Source organism: Podarcis cretensis (assembly GCF_951804945.1).
Source record: "Podarcis cretensis genome assembly, chromosome: 1".
Classification (NCBI taxonomy): domain Eukaryota; kingdom Metazoa; phylum Chordata; class Lepidosauria; order Squamata; family Lacertidae; genus Podarcis; species Podarcis cretensis.
In genome coordinates, this window is record NC_137170.1 from 139,236,069 (window position 1) to 139,257,133 (window position 21,065).

At 42.0% G+C, this 21,065-nt stretch overlaps 1 protein-coding gene across 5 annotated transcripts in view; it reads left to right on the forward strand.

The window, feature by feature from the left end:
- ERBB4 (erb-b2 receptor tyrosine kinase 4) overlaps positions 1–21,065 on the forward strand; it is an 832,220-nt gene that overhangs the window by 279,846 nt on the left and 531,309 nt on the right. Inside the window, exon 1 of one of the 5 annotated variants that reach the window (XM_079976054.1) lies at positions 19,299–19,369. The exons of the other annotated variants lie outside the window; for them this stretch is intronic. The gene's annotated coding sequence lies outside the window, so the exon portion shown is untranslated. Of the gene's footprint in view, positions 1–19,298; positions 19,370–21,065 lie in introns of those variants that run through there. 5 annotated transcript variants of the gene reach the window in all.

The following is a 21,065-nucleotide window of genomic DNA, read 5'->3' on the forward strand; positions in this document are numbered from 1 at the left end:
GAAAGGGGAAAGGCCAGGTAAAAGGTGAGTCAAAGGTGTACAAAGGGCAGTCAAAAGTGTGCAAAGGTTAAGGAGTATAAGCTTAAAGTTGTAACTAATTCAAGACTTTGGAATGGTAGCATTCAATTGTAGTATGTGAACGCATATATAATCTAAAGCTGTTAGCAAAAAACTCTGTTGAGCTAGCACAAAAGTATTGTACAATATCCTTTGATGCTGTCTGAATAATGCTACTTCTGTTCTCATAGCATTCCTTTCTAGCATTCTCTGAAGAGGTTTGGAATACTCTGTGCAAAAACGAAAAAACAAAAAAGGGAGGGCTGTCCTCAAGGGTGAATGTGCTGCACTGATAGTATAAATGAACTGCTAAGGTGACAGTAACACAAGGAAAAGAGATAAAGATTTGATTTATCTGATATAATTGGGCTGCAATTCATTTTTTATTCTTGTCTGGCACTTTGCATACTGATAATAGCCGTGGCTGGAATTGTAGATGCTGGTTCTTGAGAGTGATAGAAGGCTGTGTGAGTTTTAGTGAGGTCTTTAAATGAGGTAAAAACAGAAAGACCAGATCTGATGTTAGACCATTTGTACAACTGTCGAGCACACCAAATAAAAGGACAGTCTGAGATTAACTAAACTGCAAAGGTGTCGTGTGTGTGTGTAGCATGTCTCTTCTCCCGCTGCCTTTTATTCTCATAACAGTCCTGTGAAATACCCACCGGGCTTCATGGCAGAATGGGATTTGAACCTTTGTCTCCCCAGTCCTAGTCTGACACTCCGTTAGACTACACCACACTGCCTCACACTAGAATAATTGGGAATTAGGAAGAAGAACCAGTCAAGACAATGAGAGCCAAGTGCGGAACAAGTTCACATGGCTACTGCTGCTCTTGTCTAGCAATCCCACTAGCTTTCATTCTCAGACGCTTTGCCACAACCTGTTTCTGTTGCTGGTTCTGCGAAGGATGATAGAGTTGGGTATTGCTCTTTGCCCCCAATCCTCTAATTTCATCCCCATCAAACTCCTGCTAAAGAACAAGTTATGTCTAAAATGTAGGCCCAAGTCAAACACTTATTGGGTGGCCACTGAACTCCCAGTATGGAATGTCTCAGTCAAGTGCTATGCCATTTTTAAACTTGTTTTGTGTTGTACTTTGACTTCTGGAGAGTGTTCAGCTGTTGTTCACCCAAAGGACCCTGAATCATCCTGATCCCCACCCTCTCTGACTTCCTGCTCAACAGAGCTGTGAACCACATCTTTGAGCCTATTCTTCCAGTACAAAAACATAGTGTTATTAGTTTCCTAAATTCCTGGAGTTTAAACCAGTTTTCCATGTCCAAGAAACCGCCTGGCAGAGAAGCCATGGAGAAGAACCATCAAGAGGTAATCATTGCAATGGCTGAGTCATTAGCATAACAAAGACAGGGTTATTATGCAAAGCAAATAGGGGATAGTTGATAAGACAGAAGGCCTGTAGTTTTGGTGTAGAATTACAGTTTGCCTGACACAAGCGAACAGGAAAACTGTGTCAGTTTGGCAAGCGGTTTGCCAAGCCAGAGAAACCGGGGGGGGGGGGGGGAGAACACTGTGTGGGCTGGTTGGGTCAGGTTGTAACAAAGACACAGACAGTATGGCTGGTTTCTCTGTTTGCAGACCCAAGGCTTATGAGAGATGCAAAGGACTCTCTTGGGGTGTAATACGAGGATTCTCCCACCATCTAGGCTCAGGTTGTATAACATGTGTAAATAAATCATATATTATAAAGGCACCACAGTCTCTGCTGTGCCTCTTTGTCCAAAAGGGAACACAACCCCTGCACCCCCTGGAATCTCGCAGCACGTGGAGATTGGGGTGTGCGTAACAATAGCATTAGTATTCAAGGTACTTGGTGGGTAGCAGATAACAAGTGATTTGCTCTCATTTTGCATGTCATGTGATACATTGATTTATTGCTACTAGATTAAGTGCTCAGTTAAACCATCATGTCAGGGAACTGCCATCGGAGAGTCAGGTGGTGGAAGGGCTCAAGGAGGCTAGGAGACCCTCGGATGCTGAGGAAGGAACCAGCAGGGGGAGAGAGAGAGTTCCCGCAGAAACTCAGTCGGAGGGATGGCTCCAAGATACTTCCAGTGAGAACAGCGGAGAGGTCTCAGGACCTCCGCTGGGGACGCCTACTCCGCGCAGGAAACTGTCACGCAGAGAATCCAGAAGGAGAGTTTCCGTTAAGGAACTCTTATGTTGGCGTAAATTCCGGAAGCGCCCACTGACGGATTCTGCCAGCGATTGAGGTAGCCATGCATCCATGGCTCCCCGGACTGGGAGAGTTTAGAAACTGATTGCATGAGTTGAGAACTCAACCATTTACACACAAGCAGCCCCTTAACCCATTACACATCAATATTGTGACCAGTGCATGATGTATGAATATTTCCTCTACAAATTATCATGTTTATTCCAGGTTCAGCTTTACTCTTCAAAATCCATCTTGTAATTTCAGAAAGTTCTAGACCAAAGAATACAGTGGAACAAAAGGGATTTTCCCTGAGACTGTTGGCAGATGATTTCCCCATTACTTCCTTGACTACATTCTTACCCAGTAGCACATTTTCCCAGCTATACTTTCCCAAATTCCTCTGATTATTATTATTTACCTAACCCAATACTGGGTTAGCAGCAGCTCTCCAAGATCTCAGGCAGAGGTATTTCATGTCGCCTGCTTCCAGTTCCTTTTAACTGGCAATGGCATGGGTTGAACCCATGTACACAGTGCAGGTGCGCTACCACTGAGCTATGCTCCCCCTTTCTAGTCATGGGGGATTGTTAAGGATGCTGCAGTAGTCTCTTAGGTTTGCTTCCCAACATAGTTTCACTGGTGCCGACAATCATTTTGCCACTAATCCTGTTAGGTTTACTTTTTACATTGACGATGACAATGATGATGAACATGGGCAGTCGGAGGTGTGCACACTTTCACAAGCTAGCTGGGTGTTTACGAATAGAGATCTGCACTCCATTCAAAGCCATGCACAGCACCTGCACATGGATGCACATGCCCAAATTATGCCCACGGTTTTTAAAAGAGTTATGCTTGTGATACTCCCTAGGGCTTTGATTGGTGTTTGAGGATCGGGGGGGGGGGGAACGGGACAAATTTAATGAATCCCCAGGTAAATGTGTGTTGCATGAAAGAAGCCTCCTCTGAAGTCTGTGTTGTTGAAGCTTTAAGCCTGAATATTCCATTCTTTGAACTAAATTATCCAGCTCTTACATTTCTATATAAAACATCAGTCTGGAAATGAGCATCTTGGTGATCTTGAGAAAACAAAGTTCTAATGCTTTTAATATGCAAGTAAAGTTAGAATTTAGGCTTATTGCTATAACTTCAGAAAGCACCTTTACAAATATATTCAGATATTTATTAATATTCTATGAATATCAAGCCCTGATCACTGAATAGTTGAATCTGGAAACCCTGCTGGCTGTTAGTATTTTAGACAGGAATTATTGCAAATCCTTTTGGTTTTAAAGCCTACAGCCAGGAGAAATTGAATGTTTAAATTAGGGTTAGATTAATTTTGATTTAGGTAGATAAAGAATCAAATATCATATTCTCTGTGTGTGTGCATGCACATTTGTGTGTTCTAATCAAAGTAAGACTTCAGAACTTTCCAAACACTGTACTTCAAATACTGTGTTCAGTAGAATACATAAAGTATTCATTGACCATGAGAAAAAACTATTCTGCCTTCAGTTCCATGGATATATATTAAATAAGTCATGGGAGATGGGCTCCTCCATATTTTCAAGAGTGAACAATAGCACAGATGAGTGACAGCTTTCCAGGATTGCAGTGGCTCTGAATAACAGCCGTGATAAACAATGAAAAGCAGATGAAAGATTATTGTGTAGTACTAATATCATCATCAACAGATATGAAAGTGACCAAATATACAGAATCAATAAGGGTATGGTCACTCTAAAAAGGGTAACTAGCCCTTTCGTGATAAAGCCAGGGCTGCACAGTACATTTGTGTGGGCAATAATGATATTTGCAATTGGTGCAACAGAGATAAAGCATAATCCAAAAAATTGAAGTGTTGGGTTGATTTCTGTGAAAGTTAATCACTTGATTAGAAGGAGAAATGAAGTTTATTCAGAGGAACATGCAAAGTATAAAAGTAAGAAAAGGGGAGAAATTTGCTCTACTCATGTTAGTTTCTGTACAGAGTGTTGATTAGGCTAGGATCGGATTCTGTATACAGAAATGAATCATATTAGTCACTTACAGCCCAACAATACTCACATCTGAGTATAACATCCCTCATTTTGAAGCCCTGATCTTTAGGATTGGGGTGGAAAGTCCAGTTTGAGGCATCTAGTTGTCCATTTCAGAATTGTTAGGTCAGCAGCTACTTAGATTGGTCATCAATACAACACCACAAACTGTTAGGTCACGGCAGAAACATTGCTGTGGCATTGCAGGCACACCCATGTCAGCTCTCAAAATGCGTCTGAAATATCTAATCTGGAATTAGAGGTGTAACATGGGGGACACAGGGGCAGTTGCGCACTTCCGTCGCTGGGCTCCATTGAAAACCTCTTCTCCATGCCAACCAGGAAGTGACCTCTCCAGACAACTGAAGGGCTCTCCTGGGTGAGGCAGATGCAGCTGAATGTGTACTCCATCCATGTCCCCCCTCCCTCCCTCCCAGCACGACCCTGGGCCGCTTTCCATGGAAATCAGTGAGGCTGTAAAAGCTGAACATTAAACCCATCCACCACTGGTAATTGCTAAAAGCACATCAGTCACAGTGATTTGTGATTATTCGTATGTTTTAAACATTTTTAAAATATATTGATAGTTTTTTAATGACCCCCCCCCATTTTTTTAGTGTTTCTTGTTTATATCTGTAAGCTTCCCATCAGGGAAGAAGGTGGTGTATAATAATAATTATTATTTATTTATACCCCGCCCTCCCCGGCCAAGACTGGGCTCAGGGCGGCTAACATCAAATATAAAATACAGTTAAAAACAAAACAAAACAACAACACCCAATTGATTAAAATACAGCTTAAAATGAAGCCTTGTTTTACTGGTGGCCCATAAAGCAAGACCATAAGGGGAGGAAACATCAAATATTCACCAGGGCCAGCTATCCATGCTGGTCCTACCTGGGCCAGTAAAAGGGCCAAGGGAAAATTTATATGCAGGATCCCAAAGGCCTGGCAGAACAGCTCTGTCTTGCAGGCCCTGCGGAAAGATGTCAAATCCCGCAGGGCCCTGGTCTCTTGGGACAGAGCGTTCCACCAGTGCTGAAAAGACCTTGGCCCTGGCTGAGGCCAACCCTTGAGGCCCGGGACCTCCAAAGGGTTGTTATTTATGGACTGTAAGGTCCTCCGCAGGGCATGCCAGGAGAGGCAGCCCCATAGGTCCAAGGGTCCTAGGCATGATCATAATAATGCAAAAGTGCAAGGACTGCCACGGTCCCCTTCTCTTTGTTGAATGGAATAAGTCTTTAAATACCTGTATGGGTGCAGTGGAATCAAAGAACATTCTCCTGAGTGTCCAGAGCCATGCAGTTTAATTCTATACGTGTTTACTTTGGAATAAGTCCCTCTTTATTCAGGGCCTCCTAGTCACTGTTCACAGGAGTGCAATCATCTGGCTGGAATGAGTAATATGAATCATCATTGTTTAAGGCAGTAGTTATAAACTTTCTAGATTTAATAGGAACAGTTTAATTAATAACAATTATCCAGAATATTACTGTGGTTTAGGTAATACCTCTGAAAGTGCGGAGGAGGCTTGACATTTTCCTTTCTTTGGTAGATAAACCAGGCTACTCAATCTTAAACCCCCTTTCATTGTGCTGCCTACATTTATTAAGGTCTGCATGAGTCTGTATATTCACGGCAGTATAATCACCTGCTTTATACGGAGTCAAACTGCTGGTCTGTCTTGCTCAGTATTGTCTACACAGGCTGGCAGCAGTTCTATATTGTATTGTATTGTATTGTATTGTATTGTATTGTATTGTATTGTATTATTATATTATTATTTTATTTTATTTTATTTTATTTTATTTTATTTTAATATTTTGCTGGAAGCTGCCCAGAGTGGCTGGGGAAGCCCAGCCAGATGTTCAGGGTATAGATAATATATTATTATTATTTAGGGTTTCAGCCAACAAACAATCCTGGCCTTACCTGGAGACACCAGGGACTGAACCTGGGACTTTCTGCAGGCAAAGCAGGTGCTCTGCTACTGAGCTGTGGCCCTTCAATAGTAAGTTCAGTACTTCTTAAAAAAAACAACAGAATGTAAAACTCTACCTGCAGTTTTAGGTGGAGGAAATACTTCTGTAAAGGGAAATGCACACACAGCCCCCAGGAAGTAAAATCTGTTCAAAGCCATACCGTGCAGGTCATGGTCTTCATACCTTCCTAACAACTGAGAAGCTGCAGCACGCTTGTTGAGACTTTGCTGTAGAAGTGTCAGCTGGACCATTAGCATGGCCTCTTCCTATATTTTAAAAAGACAAATTGCATTTGACTGCGATGACACTAATTACAGTGGAGAGGTTCAAGCTGAGACCCCCTGCTGGCGAACTCAGCCAATAAACCATCTGTGACTGACAGCAGTTTCTACCGCTTTAGACAATTGGAATTTCATAAAAACCGTTCTTCTCCTCCCTGCCCAGCCGCCTCCGAGAAGAGAAATTGACATGAACAGGCGAGATCCAGAGTCACCACAGAGCAATCAGAGTGTTGCATTACTGAGATCACGGGGGCTTTAGCACAGAAAGCTCAGAGCTCTGATAAACCAGCATATTGACCCCCAGAGGAACAATGGTAACTGTCTCTCTATCTGTACATCATATAATGAAGACAGAAAACAGTTACCTGTAAGATTATTATTTTTTAAAGAAAATCTGTGACATGCTTTCGAGGTATTTGACCAAACGTTATTAACATGCAGCAAGGGCTAATGATCGCAGAAGTTAGTGCCAAGCGCATTCCTGTGACATTGGCATCATTTCAATAATTTTACAGTACATTTGAATTGCGGCAGCAGTCATCCGCTCATTTTCCATTAACTTTGCCTAGAAATTTCTTGCGTCCGCACATGGAAGCAAAGTGTCAAGCGTCTCCTTCATGCTCGGAGACATTGCCTGAATCACACTGACGCTCTGGATAATTGTTATTAATTAAACCTTTCCTATTAGCCCCTGTTTTAGTTGTAACAAACTGCAAGTGATTGCATTCAGGCACTCTGTCTTTTTTGTTAGAATGAAGGGCACAGAAGTGAGCCCCATTCATCAGCAGATTTCTGTTGTAACACTGAGTAGCCAGTCTCTTATGGCTTGATTATTATTATTATCATTATTATTATTTTTAAAAAGGAAAGCTGGAGGTTGGCGGGACGTACATTGATGCATAAGCTCATTATTGTCAAATTAGATTCACTGACTTTCACTGCCGTTTACCAAGAACTGATGAGTAGCTTCAAGGACCCTTTGCAGCGGGTAAATTCACGCACGGGACCACTTGCCACCAACTGGTTTGCACATGCTTTGACAACTCCTTAATATTATGCAGGAATGTTCAGTCACAAGTCTTGCTTTGTGCCTTAAATGGGTCACATTCCGTACGCTGTGAGCGTGCAGTAATGACTCCTTCAGAAACCCCTGCATATGCACAAATGCCCTCAGAAGTTAGATGAAATGGACCTTTGCATTGTCCCCATTTAGGCCATGGGGGAGAAAGCAGCAAGGCCCCTAACATTTGCTTAAGGGCAACAGGAGATAATAGACAAGAATATTAAAGAAAGGTCTTTTCTTTCCCAGAGCTTGTGTGCACTTGTATTTACTTCTGGTGGCATCGAACAGCAAAATGTAACTCCTGAGGCAGCTGGTAGTCTACTCCCCAATTGTATGGCTACACCTATCTCATCAGACAGAAGTGGGTATCAGTTAGCAAGGAACGGCAGTCTACATCTAGCGTAACCAAGATAAGCTAACAAGATACAGTGTAGGAGGTAGAGCAGGACTAGTCAACATGCTGCCCTTTAGACTCCAATCCGCACCACCATTTCTTCCTAACCAACAACACAAGGTTCTTGTTTTGATAAAGGGATGTAGGTGAGGGGTGAAATGTGTGACCTGCATGGGACTCTTTGAAGGCAAGGTTTTAAAACGCAGTAAAATAAAATACTCTCTTTCGTTGCCTCCAAAATGGAATACAGTAGATAAGGACCCAGGCTATGATCCTGAACATACTTTGCAGGGAGTAAATGCCATGGAAATCAATTCCCAGCAGGATCTTAGTCATATTTACATGGAAGTAATTCTTACTACATTTAACAAATGTGTTTAGAATTTCAACCTTACGCGTAGTGGAAGTCTGGGGTGGGGTTGGGAGATTGGACAAGGAGGTGGCATCGTGGAGAGCATAATGGACAAGACAGCACTTAACTGACTGGATTTGTTGTAAACGTTTTTTCTTCTGTTTTACCACTGCTTCTTGCTTCCAGCTGAGAACATGTAGTATGTATGAGCTGGGTAGCGGGGGCTGGGGGAAAGAGGACACAATAATGCCTGGACGCCTTGCAAGTGTCTTGCATTTCTTGTGCTCCTTCATTTGGATATTAATGTTATGAAAGTTCATCATCAATAACAGTGAAAACCTTAGCTTTTTTCAGCTGTGGAAATGTGAGTTCCCTTCACTTGAATTAGTAACAAGCCATTAAGGTTCACGGGCTTGTCTTTCAAATACAGTGCTACTGACCTGCAGCAAGGTTATTCGATAGCTTGGCTCTGTTCCAATACTTCTTAATATTGTCCTTGACTTTATTATACTGCTGCCCTTGACTAACTTCTAAGGCATATTTTCGTCACCTGCTTAACACCTTGTCAGTTTTTTGGGTTTTTTTAAGTATTTCAAAAATCACTGGGGACCCTGAAAGAAAACAAAAGACACATCATTGAAAAGCAACTGGGGTGATGGTGTCCCCACCCACCCTTGACTACTCTTCCCATTTCTGGGAGCCTTAAACATGGTTTTTTTTGTGTGTGGGGGGGGGGGACAAAACCCATGACTGAATAAAAAAGGTCAAAGGAGCAGTTGGGCAAGCTGGGCTTTATGAGCCTTTAAAAGAAAAAGAACATAAAGGGACATGACTCCCAAAGGCAGGGGTGGAGAATCTGTGGTCCTCCAGAGGCAACTGGATGATGGCTCTCATCCCCCCTCCCCCCCCCGACCCTTTAGCCGTACTGGCTGGGCTGATGGAATAGGAGCCCAACAACACCTGGCTGGCCACCGGCTCCCCCACCCCCCACCCCACTCTCATGTTGTCGGTGACCTTCAGCTGGAACGCTGGTCAGGACTGGATGGAAGTGCAGAAAAGTGTAGGCAGCACTTGGAACATGCTGATAGGCTCGGAAGCAGGGGTCGCTTTCACCAGTGAAAGCCAAACCCCAATTTGTTCCCTGTGCCATCCTTCATCACAGAGAATGGTCCCTTCCATGCACCCTTGGGTGCAGGGTGCTCTGGTGACTTGCTGGCTTTGGGGCAAGCTATCTCCATGGCATTAACCCCTACCAGGGCACCAAGCCCATTGGGGCTGGGAGATCATTATTCCTGCGAGGTCCCAAATGAAGCACAATGTGGGGCGGGGTCCTGTGCAAGCTGCTAGGGAGATGCAAGGGGAGGGAGGACCAAATTGCCAAGAGTGAATCCACATCCTGTATCCGAAGGACAGGGAGGAGGGAACAGCTGCTTGCTATCAGTCCCCATTTGATACAATCTAAACTCAGTAGGTTTCTGTGAAACCTTGCTGATGTTAGCAATAGAAAGTCTCCTATTATATCCCACAGCACCAGCCCCACTCTATCTCAGAGGGGTTTCTAGACGGCAAGACTCTGGTTCTCTGAGTATTCATCCCTTGTAGAGATGGCTATATCTGCTGAATATGGAATATAGCTGCTGCATCAGTGCATTTCATACGACCACTAGAATTGTCAGCTTGCAATTTTAAGAGCAGGCAAGCTCCTTGCCATTGTGTTTTCTGAAGATTCAGCTTGAATTTGAGTTGGCAGTTTTTGCTAATGGGTTACATATGCCAATGTGCAGCACATGGAACATGTACACAGCTCTCAAAATTCCCCTTTGCCCAGCATGTTTATTGTAATGCAGGGGTGCCTAATCTGTCCCTGCAAGTGTTGCTGGACCACAAGTCCATCATCACTGACCATTGGCCCTGCTCATTACAGCTGATGAAGTCGGACAACATCTGGGAGGCCACAGGTTAGCACCCCCAGCTTGTTATTATGTCCCCAAGTATCTTTCTATTATTATAAAGGGGACGACGCTGGACAAATTTTGTGCTTCTAACAGGACATGCAGAAGGAAGCAGGATACCTAATGAAGTTGTGCCCATGTCATTTATCCTGCTGTTTAACCAGATTTTCAGTTTGTTAAAAAAAAAATTGGTTAGGGCAAAGTGTGAGCTTAGTCCATTTGTAGTGAATCAGCTAATGGTGGTGGGAAAGTACTTGGATTTCCGCTTGATACTGACTTCCTTGAATTCATCACCACTGAAGGTGAGCTTCTGCAATTTATTACGGAATTGTTTTAGGTGAAGAAAATCCCTATAAATCAAGGAAAACTACAGAGAGAGAGAGAGAGCAAGCAAATGTCATGAGGAGCAACACCGGTTTTGATATCCTCTTTCAATCAAGCAGCTGGCTTTTATTAATAGCCTAATCAGTGCCATAGCATGTCTCATTTAAAAACAGTAACTTGCAACAAAGGTTTAAGTGTTGACTAAGGCAAAGAAAATGTGCAGACCATCTCATTGGTGGGAAAGCATTCCATACAATTCTTCTTCAGGCTAACCTGTCTCTGGATCAGGGGCTGGATTGGGAGCTTAGGCACACAATTTACAGGGTGGAGGCGGTTTGGCTTTGCTGTTGAGACTCAAAAACTCTCTTCCAACCTTTTCCCCAGTAGCTGATCTAGATAAAAAACAGAACACAAAATACCTTGTATCAATCAATGGCTATGTGTGTACAGAGTCTTTCTTATTAGACATCTTTCACTGTGCCTGAAGTAGAGAGCGGCTACAAAATGCATTCTCCATTCTCCTCTAGGACCTGAGCCAAATCTTTGCCAAGTGAGACCATGCGGACTCTTGCTTAGGAGCTTGAACTTGCTTTGCTCTTCCTTGGTCTGTTTTGCTGGTTATCCAGACTAGGGCTTTCTCCTCACTAACCATGAGCCACAACCAAGAACTAACCATGGCTAATGTGAAAAGAGTTCAACAATGTACCCTGGTTTGGATGACACATTAAGCCAAACCTTGGCTTAGTGTGGTACAACATGAGCAGCAAACAGGACTGGAGAGAAGAAGCAAAGTGGCTGAAAGCTCCTTTTTGACCACGTGCTCCCATAGTCACACAAAGCCATGGTTTGGCTTGGTGTGTCATCTGGACCAGACCATTATAACCACAACCAGCCTGCTTCATAACTTGGATTAGGAGAAGGAGCTTTCAGAGTAGAAGGATGGAGCTTCTGATCAGGATGTGCAGCTCGTAACCCCCCAGATGAAAGAAGCCCCTATTTCCCTCCTCCCGCTGGATCAGGTCAGTTAGGGAACGTAAAGCTCCATTGGAAAACTGCTTAAGGTATTTTTGTTTTGCTTTATTCAGATTGTGAGCTGCTGTGTTGATCAGCAGAAAATATTCTACAGTAAGTTTAATTTAATCTTTCTTAAACTTGTGGGAATTGGAAAGAATGTCATCTTCTGCTGAGGCTCCCAATACGCTGGAGGAGCTTTGGAGAAACATCAGTGTCAGTTGATTTTAATTTCATCCTTGCTCAGTTGAATAGAGGGTTTTTAAGCCCTAAAGGGGACATTTTATACTTAAGCACTTCACTTCCCAAATGTTTGTCGAGAGTTCCTTTTCTTTTTCTTTTTCTGAATTTTTAGTCCTCTTCTAGCTCAGCAATGCAGTAAGAGGAGAATATTGGGGCGTGGTTCTCTATAATTAGGCCATTACTCAGTCTAATTACCCACAACAGATATTTGTACCTTTTCATTATGTAACCTATGGATTATGTGGCAATTACTAATTGACTTTGGGAGAGGATTATTATGTAATTTGTGGATCTCAGGGTAATGCTTTAATTTTATGGCACAAGTAACCACAGAGTTAGCCTGTAACTACATAGTAATTGTGGTGCAATCAAATGGTGAATAATTACACATAATTACATTGATCTGTGACTGGTGAAGTTAAATGCTGATCACTACCGCTCTGGACTGCCACCACTAGAGGCATCTCTCTTGCACAAGCCATGATGGTGAGATGAAAAAAGTTTCCTGTAATTTACCAAACGTGGTTTAAAACTCTGAGGTGGAAAATAAGAGCTCTCTTGTGACCTACTGAGATGGTTGTCCAAGCTGCCATTGGTTTGAATGGTGTTGAGCCTGATATCAGATGAATGAATGGGCACAAATTTCAGTGTTTTTGTGTGCTGTTAATTAAAACACATTTAACGTCAAGTAAATGTCTGCAGCCCTCAAGCACCCCTCTGTTCAGTCTCCCTCCCCCATCCCCCCACATTCAAAGGCGAATGAAAAGCTGAATCCCAAAGGAGGTTTTGTGTTGTTGGAGTTGCTATGGTATTCTTTGCTCCTGTACCAAAGCAATGTGTCGTGCAAGTTAAGCAGACACTTGGTCCTCTAGGAGAGTGCCAGCTTTACAAAGGAGTGAGGGAAGAAAAACCCTTCATGCTCTGAAGCTAGGAAGCATAATTCAGTAAGGACTGCAAGTGGTTTGGTCCCAGCATTGCAACAGATGTTGTAGAAGCTCCTGGGTGAATTTATTCTTCTTTTATACACACTCTCACATGCATGCAAAAGAGCTTCTCTGTTGTGCTTTGTGATTATTCATCACAAAGTTTGTTGTGTCTACCCTCCCTCCCTCTCCCCCATCTCATCCCTCTTCAAAACCAGCCTTCAGTCACAATATAGGAGAGCTTTTTCTGTAACCAGTTAGACCTACAAATGGAAAGATGGGAGTGGGGAGGAAACAATGGTCCAGGGTGGCAAAAGAGGATTAAGCCTCTGGAGTGCAGGTGATGAGTCGTGCAGTTTGGCATGCAGGGGCATGAAAACCTGTAACTTCAATGCAACTATCAAAAGCACAGGGGAAGACAGGACCCCATCTTTGCATCAGTTGCTCCATTCCATGCCTTGTCCTGTTACCTCTGGTGATGGCTGTATGCGTGATACCATGGCTGGATGTTTTGCTAGTTTCTAGGAGCAGAAGAAAGAATGTAGCTCACTGAAAGGCTTTCAGGCACTTCTCAGTTCATTTGGAAATAGCTGTTACAAATAGTTGTAAATCCCCTCCTTAAATTGCCTAGCAAACAGAAAACATCTTCATTTTCCCTATGCCAGGAATAACTGTTCAATTGCACCATTCCCTAAAAGGCTAGTGGTGCATGGTATCTTTATTTTATTTTTTGTCACTGCACATGTGAAATAGCAATTGACATTATGCTTCTGAGTTATGGCTTCACTCAGTAAACTCAGAGGAGTAACTGTAAATGCTTATGAATGCTCTTTAGAGGAGAAATCATTGTTATGAGATGAAAGCGTATACAGAAATACTGGAAATATTGTGAAAAACATTTGGACCAGTTGGCAAAGTGTTGGCAACAGGCTTAGGAAACCTGCGTTCAAATACCGGCTTGGCCATGCATTTTAGGGTAACCAAGAACAAAGAAATACAGGACTGCTGTATCTTTAACAGGTGCATTGAGTTCTAGCTGTGCAGATGCACGGGTGAAAGAATCTGTATTCTGAAATTCCCACCTTTACACAAAAAATAAAGACACAGAAGCTCTTCCATTCTCTTCTATAACTGCTCACACTCTTCACTTGCTGGGCAGCCCAGGAGCAGAGAATAGCAGCTTCATCTAGTCTATTCAAAAGATCATCCCAGTAGTCTGGGGCTAGTCCAGTCAATCTAGCTGCCTGTTACTTGAGGTGCATAGCTGATGCTTCTCTTTTAAAAGGCTTGGATGGATAAACAGTCTTGCCTCTTACTTTTCAGGCAAGTGGCCAAAAGTCAACCCCCAATCAGGCTGTTGTATGGTTTTTATGGTTTTGGGTCATCCTTACCCACAGATGGCTAATCCTTTTACCATTCCAGAGTAATCAAACCATTCTTGTTTCACAAGGTTTCCAATGCACCCGAATGCCTTTTAGAGTAACAGTGGTTGTGCAGTGCTTTTTGATCTAGAAAGATGCATTAGCAGCCTTTGGTTAGGATGGATCATAGCTAAGCAGGTTATTGTTAAGCAAGTGTTATTGACAAGAGGTTGTAAGCTGCTCCAGATTCGTGTTGTTGTTTTTGAGCAGGACATCAGATTTTAAACAACTCTAATGTTTCTGGTGTCTCAGTCCCATGGTGAGCGGATGCAGATGGAGGGAGGGGAGCAAGGGGCAACCTCAGCCCAGCCCTCCTTTCTGTGGCTGTTGGGGGGATTCACCTGCTAGCTGGGCTCCCCCCTGGGCAGGCAGGCAGGCAGGCAGGCAGCGCAGCTCCATGTATGAGCACAATGCGGCAGCTTCTCAGCATCATTTTCTAAAATACAGCTCAGCCCAGTGAGGAATATCTCTCTCATTAGAATAAACTGTTGCTTCTGTGCATTGCAATGCCTTCTGAAGAAACATGTAAGAACAATAGGAATTTTATAGCTAATGCTTACAATGGGGGGGGGGGAATAATCCTACCCAGAGTATCTTGTTAAATATATATTTGCTTATATGTGTAGCTCTGTCTATTTGCACATCAAAGCATGTTTAGTAGTGGTGCTTTTGCAATCTAGCTTCTAGATCTGTGACTGACAATTTTTATTCAGAGGATGATGGTGAAATCTGCACAATAGCGCCTTCTCTCTCAAGCATTGTTAATGCTTTTATGAATTCAGGCTGCTGCAAGGGTGGCAGGGGGACGGTCACATGATTAAATACAAAATCAAAACTAATTCACACAACCACAAAAAAATAGGTACTACGGAGAATGTTTATAGCATATACTTCTCCTTGACATAGTAGTTTTCTATATGTAAGGAGTTTTTACCTGGGGATTCCCACTTCCACACTACTGTGATATGCAGAATATAGACTTGCCTTCTAGCGGTGCAGCAATAAAAGTGTTAGCACGTTTACAAAGCTAAGCAGGCACCACTATGGTTTCAAACTGGATGGGAGTTGGGCTAGATGACCCTTAGGTCCCTTCCAACTTTATGATTGGCTCTCAATTAAATTTCACTGCATAATGCATTTCTGAAAGAACCATTACTTAAGAAAGCCAAAGAGTTGTCATTTGCATCTTTGCAAGGCTATATGTGTTTCATATTTCAGTTTGTATTTGTGCCATGGGCATAAAGTTTGGGATATTGATTTATTTTAAAATTGCTGTTCCACCTTTTCACCAAATGGCACTGAATACAGTTTTTAAAAATCAACATAGTTATACTAAACACCCATAAACTAATCTATAAATCAGTTTTAACAATCCTCCTACATCTGTGATTCACCTCTGCTGTTTGGATTTGCAAAGCATAGGAAATCTCTGGATTCAGGCCAGGAAGTGGAAAGTGTGCAAGGGCAGTATTTGGACGAGAATGCCACAGGGACAAGGGTGAATTAAAGTAAGTGAAAGAGGTTCACAATCCTCATTAACCCAAAGTATGGGCGGCCCCTAGGTGTCTGATGGTCACTTAGGTTATGAGAATTCTCCACTTCAAATGCCCAGTTAGGCCTGCTTGAATGTGAGCTGTGTCTCACAGTGAGAAATTTTAGCTTGGTAATTGTGCACTGAGGCTGAGGCTACAATCTTACATGCATGCTTACAAGGGAGTTAGTCCCACTGAGCATAAAGGGACTTATATGTGAGTAAACATATCTAGAATTGCACAGTAGCTTCACATATTCATATCAGTGGCAGAGCTGCAGTGTTCCTAAAGACAACCCCCCCCCATAATAAAACATCAAGAAATACAAATTTTAAAACATGCAAATAACTCTCACATCAGCTTCCCCCACTGTGTCACTTTCTTCCCACCAGAATGGTGTCTTGTGCCCTTTTTTATTATTCCTACGCAAGTAGATCCAGATTCACAGCAAGGCCGCAAGGAGAGCCAGATGATCATGCAGATGGCAGATGACAAATCTAGCAAGGTTTGACGAGTGGAAATTGCTTGCTCTAATTGCTTGTCAAGTCCGGTACCTATGTTAGAGTTAAGGACTTAAGCTCAAGGCAAAACAATGCTAGAACAAAATAAGGAAAAGGCTGTTAGAAATTGAGATGGAGGACGGAAACGGCAGTTAATTTATTCCCAGCCTAAGTTAGAAAGATGGTTTTGGCAAAGCCTGGAGAGCTTGTAGCTAGTTGTGTGCATGGTGTAGACCCTCCAGCATATTTTCACAGTAGTGCAGTATTTAAACATAAGAACACCTTTACAGATGGGCCATAACACAAAATAATAATTGTTGACCAAGGAAGAAAAATGTTTTTCATGTCCATTATTGTCAAATCTAAAAATATTTGCTTCACTTCCAACTACATACCAATTGCTCTCATTGTACAGTGTCCTTAAAAAAATGTTCACAAACTAAGCTATGACACAGAGAATATTTCTGAAATATTTGTTCTTCAATAAGATATAACAGTTCCCAATATTTGCATGTATCACTACTTCTTATAAAGCAAACGTAGTGTTGCATCCTATGCAGTGCAAGCAGAATTCTACTCATACAACAGGATTACCTCTTCCTCCCCTCTCCTCTTGTGCACCCCACAAATCTATCCTTAGGGGTCCCCAACTCTCTGGATCAAGTTTTAGAGGGTGTGCAGGGGCTTCCAGGTGTCACAAGAGGAAAGAGAAGTTTCGTTGCATATGCAGAAGTCTGTCATGCAAACAGAACTTGAGTGTGAGATACATCCTGTATCCACTAGTTCCCAAAATTATTTATAGCTTTGAAGAAATACTTATATTATGTAGCAGTCATAAGTCCCAGTATGGAACTTTGAAAGTATTTGGTACCACATTAAGACATAGCAATTTTTGTCAGCATCCCTACTCAACATCACCATCATGTATTTTGCCAGGTGCTTAGCAGTATTGCATAAATATATAAAAATGCCCTGCAGAATCAGACCAAAGGCCTACCTACCTGGTTATATCTACCTAGTTAAGCATCCTGTTTTCCACCCGCCCACTACCAAGACATGTGGGCAATAGCACTCTGCTGCAGTTTTCCCCACCGACTGGTATTTAGTAATGTGCTTCACTTGCTAATTGTGTTCTGTATTAGAATCCATTGCTTGCTGGTTTATAGGCTGGTTCCTTCTGGTAATGTAACACTGCAATCTCAAAAAAGTAAAATCCCTACAGGACCCTTCTGAAATGTTAGGACATCTGTAAAATCAGGAAACAACTTGGGAAACAAAACCACGAGAAAAGGCAGAACATGGGTCTTGCAATAACTGTTGCAGAATGAAAGGAAAGGTAACAAAATGTGTAGCTTTCTTGCAAAGTCATGGGAGAGTCTTGTCAAGATTTCAAAGTTTTTCTTAGAAGTAGCAGACATAGTCCAGGGAGAAGGCAGTGAGATGGTAAAGTAAGCATGGTCTTCTGTGGCAAATCTGTTTCAGCTGCATTTTGCATAATGGAGAACATACTGTTCTTTTGGTTTACTTTTTTTATTTTACACAGTCACTTAGCACAGATTCACATGCTAAACGTGGCCATTATGTATAATCTCTGCAGCTAATGCAGGCGATCTGCTAGTTGGAGCATAATAATATGTGAGCTGATGGAGTGGAAGACTGTAGCATGGCTGCATCTTCTGTAATCAGAGGAGCTCTGGAATCTCTCCCTGATTGTGCAAATTGCCACCATGGTATGCTATATGGGTTTCGAACCAGCACATATTAACTGCGCATATTAGCAGACAATTTGCATGAGCTGAAAAGTAAGCAGCCACATTTAAAGCACCTGATTCAGACTGAGGGCTGAGGTGAAACAGATGCCACAGGACTAGTCTGAGATAATGGGACCCTGTGGACACTTTGCAGGAAATGGAGAAATGGAGGCAACTTAGTCCTTCTGGAACTGTTAGGCAACCTCAAGATGATTTCTTCGGCCTTTTCCAAGGGACCTGATGCTGGGGACAGATGCCTCATTTGTTGAATGGCCAGTTTGGACTCCTGACTACCATTAAGTCAATCTCCTGCTTTCAGGTTGCTGCTGCCTCAGAACAACCTTTTTAAAGTTACAAGTGGTTACATCAAGATTAGTGATGGTGCCCACACTGGCCCCTTGGCATCTTTCTTAAAAGGCCATTTGTGAGGCTTCAGAATAGAGGCATTTAGGGTACCAATGTGTGGTTTAACACATTCTTTCAAGACTACAGAGCAATGTTTTTACTTGTATCAGCCAAACAATTTAGGTTGATAAAGCCTTATAAGAAAAAGCTTACAAACACATTGCAATTGTGTTCAAAAGAGGGCTCCATGTCGTTAAGCTGACATGGGAAAGTGAATTTTCAGTTCTCTTTTCATAAATGGACTTCTGAAATCAATGGGCCTGATCTTGTGAGCAATGCCTTGTGTATATACCGCCTGATTGGCAAATCGATTGGCAAATGAAAGTCGTGCTCGACTCAGGCAAGGCCTTGTGTAGAGAGGCACGGCTGGTAATCTTTTCCGGAGCCCCTCTTTAACAAGCTTTTCCCCCCTTTCCCTTTTCCTTTTTTTTAAAGTAAAATGACACTCTTGCACACAAACAGCTCCAGCAATTTAAAAAGTAAGCTGCAGTTTTGATGAGGAGAGATGCACAAAAGTGCATAGTGTCGCATTAAGTAAAGTTAATTAAAAATAAAAGAAAACAACCAGCCTTGGCTTATCGAAAATGTGCTCCTGAAAATATTTGCAATTATTTAAATGTTAAAATGGAATTAATCAAGGGATAACTGCAGACTGACTATATATTTCTGTAATCATTTGTAGAATGTAGCTCTGTCTCTATGTTTCTTGTTTGGTCCATCACATACAATAAATTTCAGAATGCATGGTTTACGATGTGATAAAAAAATATGCCATTGAACTCTTTGTATTTATTAATCTGTCATTTAAACAGTTAACCTCATTAAAGCAGGAGCAGAATGCGGAAGATGCAGTGTGTGGTCGCACAGCTCCTACAGCATCATCAATAAAGCAAAAAATGCATGGCTAAAATAGTTAGAGGCCACACGCCAGCCTTGGTTTTTGAAAACAGTAGCAGGTTAATATATTTTCTGTTTAATGTCTGCTTTGTTGTCAGAATTTCAGTTGGTGTTGGATCCTTACTTAGGGTGGTATTCAGCTAAAAAGTCCCATCAGCAGAAGTCCTGTTCAAGGAATTCCACTTGTACAACAGGACTTTCCCCCATCCTTTCCCCCCATGTGCACCCCAAAATCAGCTCTGAGTGGGTGGAAGAAAAGTGTGTTATAAATTTAAGAACATAAATACAAATAAATTGAAGGTAGTCATTACTGTATGATTAGCTTAGTCTGGAACCATCCTAGTATTTTCATTGCAGGTGTCAACATTTGGGATTGAATATTTAATTCTGAGTAGATATGTGTCAGTGCTGATATTTTTATGGAAAAAACTTGCGTTTAGATTTCAAAAGTTGGACGATGTCATGTGTTCAAACTTCAACATCTGCCATTTCACTTTCTGATAATTAAACATATTTTGGACTAGCCATAGTTTGCCAAATTCATTCCATGTATAGCATCAGTGTTTTTTGCTTGTTGTCAAGCATTGGGGTGGCTGCTAAAAATATGTACAAGTCTCCCTAAGAAACCAGAGGCCTTCCTCCTGGGTATTGTCGGCCAGGGGGTGATAAAGAAGGACAGAATTTTTTTCCTGTATGCAACAACGGCAGCAAGGATACTCATCGCTAAGCATTGGAAAACTCAAGATCTACCCACACTGGAGGAATGGCAGATGCAACTGATAGACTATATGGAATTGGCTGAGATGACCGGCAGAATTCGAGACCTGGGAGAGGAGAGGGTTGAAGAAGACTGGAAGAAATTTAGGATTTATTTACAAAAACACTGTAATTTGGTTGAATGTTAAGAAGGATGCCAGATCATAAACAATTGAGCACCATTAAACTAGATGTAATCTGGATGATAAACGAGATTGAGGAAAATATAAATTTTTTGGAGAATTATTAGATTAAATTAAATGAATGAGATTTAAGAATGTAAACAAGTTGATAAATTGCTGGAAAAACTTTTACAATGATGCAAGTGGGAGCGGGAGGCGTGAGGGAGTCCAAAGAAGCTTTGAAAATATGTTACGATACATGTTATATTGTTTATTATTTTTTGCATTTTTGTATTTAAAAAACCTTAATAAATATTTATAAAAAAAAATAAAAATATGTACAAGTCTATATGACTCCTAATTTCTTTGCTAAGCAGACAGAAGGCTCTGTGTATTAATACTTGGCAACTGTATAGCAATTTATACATGTCCAACACAATTCATGTGCCTTTATCTCAGGTTGATACATATGTGGGAAAATGTGGTGAGAGAACGGACAGTACAACGTCAGATTGCAGTTTTAAAAATCTACTCTATAGAAGAAAAAACTTCCTGCTAATTTTTGGAAAGTTCTCTCCCAGCCTCCTCTTCTTCTTATTCTTCTTCTTCTCCTCCTCCTCCTCCTCCTCCTCCTCCTCCTCCTCCTCCTCCTCCTCCTTCTCTCTCTCTCTCTCTCTCTCTCTCTCTCTCTCTCTCTCTCTCTCTCCATATGTAGACACACTTACCCTGGCAGGTTGTCATGGTATAATATATTTTATCACTACAGTGCACTAATTCTTGCAAATTTACTGTAAGGTGGGCTGGTATTATTATTGTAGCCTGATGAGAAATTAGGCAATTGTGTGAATTCATGGCTGGGGCTTCCTGACTGTCACTT